Source organism: Cupressus sempervirens, chromosome 8 (assembly GCF_028749045.1).
Source record: "Cupressus sempervirens isolate cs-2001-9-10 chromosome 8, ASM2874904v1, whole genome shotgun sequence".
Taxonomy (NCBI): domain Eukaryota; kingdom Viridiplantae; phylum Streptophyta; class Pinopsida; order Cupressales; family Cupressaceae; genus Cupressus; species Cupressus sempervirens.
In genome coordinates, this window is record NC_143125.1 from 277773115 (window position 1) to 277779114 (window position 6000).

The following is a 6000-nucleotide window of genomic DNA, read 5'->3' on the forward strand; positions in this document are numbered from 1 at the left end:
GTGGTAAGGTTAGAAATCTCAACCTATCTAATTGTAAGTTCTATTGAGACCTTCTCCAAAACTTTGTGCTCAAATTGCTTTTTAGACCATCACATCAATTTATCATTAATCTCAATATCTTCAGTCTAAACCTTATCAACTATATACACTAATTGATCCAAAATTTGAAGTTTCTCATTTACATCAGAAGTCTCAAAAGAATCAAAAAGATATCTTTGGTATTATGTAATACTTGTTTCTTCTTGTGTTCTCTCCTCAATTGCTCTTGCTTTGTCTTGCGACTTGGCAAGGTTTGCGATTCTTGCATCTATTCCAGTGTCATATTATTCAAGTCATACATAGGCAATGTAGTTACCTCATCTAAAGTCATTTTTTCCTTTGGTGTTGCATCTTTATGTTCCATTCTCTGTGATCGAGGGGTGTTATTGGGAAGTGATACATATAGTTTCTTTCCCTTTGTACTTAATCCAAGTGTCTTCTCCTATTGAGTTGATTTAACCTATTGTACATGTTTAACATTTATTATTTCTATTGACATGGAACTCAATAGTTATATAAGAGATTTAATAGCCTCTTGTTCTTTTGGTTTCTCTATCTTTGTTATCTCTTTTCCTTCTCCTACCTTTCTCTCATCTATTTTATCATCTGTATTATGGTTAAATTGTGGAAACACCATTATTCCTTGCCCTGTTGCTCAACACTCATGTCAAAAACCACTATAACTGGCATGACTTGAAAATCATTAGTCTTTAAACATTCAATCCTAGAATAATCCTTTATTTGTAACAAAACTAGATTTGTGCATGGTAGAGAGGGATCTGAGGCATTTGGTGTAGCATTTTTTAGATCATCCTCAGTCAAAACATTCTGATTCGAAGGAGATGAATCATGAATGTGCTCAATTGTGACAACATTTTGTTATTCGCACCCTTCTACCAACTATCTTATTTCTTTTGTAAGCTTGGTAACTTCTTCTTTATCATTTTGACTTTCTATTTCTTCTTCATCTCTTCCTTCTTCTTCTTCTTCTTCTTCTTCTTCTTTATTAGTCAATAGACCAAGCAATCCAAATGCTTCCTTCCATATAAGAATGCTCTCTTTCTCAACTTCATAAGCCTTATTCTTCAAAAAATTATATGATCTCTCTTTAGGTAAGAATTTATTTACAAAATCTTTGAGGGCTATAAACATATGCGTCTTTCCCAAATTAGTCATTGTCTATGCTAACACGATCTCCCTTATTTGTCTTTTAGTGGATAATGCCCAGTTCCACTTATTATCTACTTTATTATATAAAGTCTCAAGAATGCCTTCACCTATTCTATAGGTGTATAGTTAAACTTTATCATCATATCTATCATAGATTTTTCAAGATTCACTTGATCATCTTCATTTGAATAATCAAAATTAATTATCTTTAATGCTACTATACTAGCTTATTCTTTAATCGTCTCACATACCTGGTCAACAATCATTGGAGGTAGTCTAGTTACAATCTAAAGTTTTCTTAGATCATCACTCTCTTTCTTCTTCATCTTCCTCCTCCTCGAGTGTTACAACAAGTTTTCTCCTTGGCCTCTTAGGTAAGCTTTTCTTTTGTGCTTTGGTTAGCTTCCTCTTTGTTGGGTTATCTTTCTATTTTGCAACTGATGACTAAGTTGCCTTGGATCATGTGATCACTCTTCTCTTTGGCTTTAGCTCTAGTGTTCTGATAGAATTCTTCACAACCTTATTTATATTCTCTTTTATTTTTGGATCAATAATCATTATTTTCTTTTATTTTGTTGCCTTGGGCTCGATAAAAGCTAGCTCTTTTCCCTTTGATGATTTAACTTCAACTTCTTCCTCAGATTTCTCATCCTCACTTTTTCCTCCAATTACCCAAAGTTGACCTTCACCAAGTTTTCCCTCAAGATTTTTAATTGTCTTCTTTTATTTCTTATCCATCTTGGAAACTTTTTTTTTCCATCATCATTTTGATCTTGGTTGTGTCATAAGTACCAAAGGGCTTGAAATTCATGATAATCTCTTTAGACAATAATGTAGTCACTACTGTTGTAGCTTCATCAACATTAACTTCATATTGTGTTGGCCTTAGCCATACAACCATTGGTTGTACTGTTTACACATAGATGAAATTTGTATCTACTATAAAAACATATATCATCAAAATAATTATCTAAAAATGACTTAGGTATCCTCATCATATTTTCATCTTATTTTTGAATTCTTCAAAATAATTATCGATTATTGCCTCAAAAATTTCTCCCAAATGATTGATCAAATCACTTATTTTCTCAATAGTTGTTATGTTCCCATCCCATGAAATTGTTCCTACAGAGGGGAATGAATGATGTATGTAGAAAAATATACAGACAAGTACAAAACCAAACTTACATGAAGTATTCTTCGCAAGAAGATAACTATGATCTTTCTTTATGATTTTTTATCCTAGGTCCATTGCAATGCAAGGTATGATATTCAATTAGCTTGAATGATAGAACTTGTGTGTAACCACACATACTGAAAACTCAAAGATTGGATCTATAATCTCATCGATTGACATGCCATGACCGTTCTATTTTTCTTTCATTTTCTTCTTAACAACATCCCTTGCAACACTTCTCATCATCTTTGGTCTGTCCAATGTAGGATAACTAGTAACTCAAAAAATGATATCCTTGTTAATATTTATTGGTCCACCTTCTAACCAAATATTTATATCATGCACTCAACTCAACATAATCTTTATCTACTCAACTTTGAAAACTTTCAGAAAGGCTAGGGCATGGGTCAACCCTTTCTCAAAAGCTATCTTTTTCTCATCTTTTAACACTCCATTGTCACATATTTTGTCATATGTTTCTCAAAGTTCATAATATCTAATTTGTACTACTTTTCAAATGTAACACAATTTTACATCATGAATCATAAATACTCTAGGTGGAATTGACAATAGGGTACCAAATTCATCACCATTCAATGCAATGTTAGGATACTCCTTGAATTTTGGTGGAGGACACTGATCATTCCTCATAGTTTGTGCATTTCTTTCCCTCAATATTAGAAGACACAGATGTGGAGGATGTCATTTTCAAACTAGGGTTCGAATGAATTTTCTTCAACAACTTCAAAAACAACTTAACTCAACACTAAAAACTTTACTTACTATGTTCTTCCAATTCTACCAATGACACATTGTGATGCACTTTCTATATCGCTAAAATCTCCTTGATCACCTTTGAATCACGTGTGCACTAAAAATCACTTGGTAAAATAAAAATGAGTGCCAAACTTTGATATATACCTTCAATCTTGTCTATTAAGGTCTACAATAAATATGTTTGTACTTGGGTAGGTGCACAATAGATGTCTCATCCTTCACAAGTTGTGTTCACACGATTTTTTATTGAGCTACTTGGTCATTTTCACCTTGCTTGGCCAATACCATTTTATTCGGCCAATACATTATCTTGGTCAATGTAGACTCTTAATCTATATTGTAATGCTTAGTCAATACACACTGTATTACTGATTCTCAACATTTTATAGTGATTAACATTCCATTACCCAACTCTTCTCTTATATTTTTCCTAATGCATTTTTATTCATGTTGATGTGGACTCTTGATCCCATATTTTGTTAGGAACTGATATATGATATAACACTTGAGTATATTGTTTCTTACATACCTCTTTTCTTAGTTGGATCTAGTGTGATCACTTGATTCATTTGTTAGTTTGTGGTGGCTAATCAAGGAAGTACTGTACATACTCCATTTTTTGAGAGCTATTTTATCGACATTTTTGGGCCAACATGCTGTAACTAATTTAAGCCCTAAAATGAAAAAATACTTGTATAAAATTGCTTAGGATTAGGGATTTCATAAGGTGTGATGTGATAATTACTTCTTGTGGTGGTATTGAGTTGTAAGGGATTACATATTGTAATAATATTGTAATCACTAAATAGTAATAATATTGGACTCATTGTTTGGAGGACATAGCCTAGGGATTGGTTGAACGACATTAAATCTTTCTATCTTGTGTACTCTTCTATGTGATTTATTATTTTCTAATATTGGTTATATTTGCATGTAATTGTTATTTTTGTCTATGGTTAATCCTAACAAGTGGTATCATAGCAAGGTTGTTTTTTTAGTTATCATCTACAAGAAAGTCTCATGGTTGAGCAGGAGCTATGTCAGATGAAGGTTGAGAAGTTAAATGGAAAGAACTTTCAACTATGGAAAATGAAAATGGAGTACTATCTTTATCAGAAGGATTTAAGGAATCCATTAGAAGGAAAAGACAAGAAATAGGGAACTTTGATAGATGAGGACTAGGAGATTTTAGATAGAAAGGCACTTGGAAACATTCAATTATGCCTGAAGAAGAACTGGCTAAAAAAGGACAACATTTATCAGTGAATATATACCTTAAAAGGGCAGCATTTGATTTATCCCTACTCTTCTAAAGGCCATCAATGAGCCATATAGTAGGGTCAGGTAACCCCTACCATAAAATGCCTCATACTACCCTTCCCGCCATTCCTAACCTTCCCTTACTTCCCTGCCTTCCCTTCCTAGCATGTATTCTCCACTCTTGAAACAAGCACAACTCTACAATAGTGCAACTCTCCACTCTCCAAATAGGACTCTACTTCACCATTGGTGACATTTAACATTACATAAGAAAAGATGATGGAAGAGTTGATGTAAACCTGAGACAAGTTGTATGAAAATCCCTCCACTTCAAATAATGTATTTCTCACAAAGAATCCATTTAATATGAAGATGGAAGAAGGTGGATCTATTGCAGATCATATAAATGAGTTTAATATAGTTACTAGTCATCAATCTTGTGTGAATTTCAATTTTGATGAAGAAATTAGGGCTCTCTTGATTTTGTATTCTTTACTTGAAATCTAGAATGGCTTGGTAATAACTATGAGTAATTCCTTTTTGGAGCTAATATCGTAAAATTTAATGATGTGAGTGGTGTTATTCTAAGTGAGAAAACTCGTATAAAAACCTTAGGTGGATCTACATCAAGAAATGCTTTAAAAGTACAAATAAAAGGTAGAATGACTGAGAGAGGAAGTAATTCTAGAAATCATGTGAAATCAAGAGGAAAATCAAAGAGGAAGAGGTCTCAATCCAGAGGACCAAGAGATTGTTGGTACTGTGGGAAACTATGGCATAAGAAGAAATATTTTTGCACTCAGAAGAACAATGAAGGAGATAAAATAGAAGGGAACAAGGAGAAATATGTGGTAAGTAGAAAATCCAAAGAGGATGTTTTTATTCTTTCTTTAGAAAGTGTTGATGATTCTTGGGTTTTAGATTTTGGGGCTTCATTTCATGCTACACCCCATAGAGGTTATTTTATTGATTATGTCCGAGGGGATTTTGGGCTTGTTTATTTGGGGTATAATGAACCTTGTCAAATTGTTGGCAAGGGAAAAGTTAAGATTAAGTTATAAAATGGGAATCATTGGCTACTACATGAGGTAAGACATGTTCCAAGGCTAAGAAGGAATTTAATTTCAGTAGGGTAACTTGGTGATGAGGGTTGCATAGTTTCTTTCAACGACAAAAATTGAAAGGTTTCAAAAGGCTTTCTTGTAGTAGAAAAAGGTGTTAAAGTAGGAACCTTATATATTTGTATAGGTCATAGTGTTCCTTCTACTTTATTTTTTTTAGAGAAAAATTAATGTTTAGGAACAGTTGTTGCAGTTGAGTAGGGAGAACAAACAATTTTTGTAGATTCTGATATAATGCTATGGCACAATAGAATTGGTCACATCAGTGAGAAAGGTACAATATTAATTCATTCAAAGAAAGTTTTACTAGGTCTGAAATGTGTCAAAATGGATTTATGTGAAAATTGTCTATATGGAAAACAAAAGAGAGTGAGTTTTGTGAAGAGTGAGAATGAAAAGAAAAATAATAAATTAGAGCTCGTGCATACAAATGTATGGGGACCAGCTTAGGTTTAT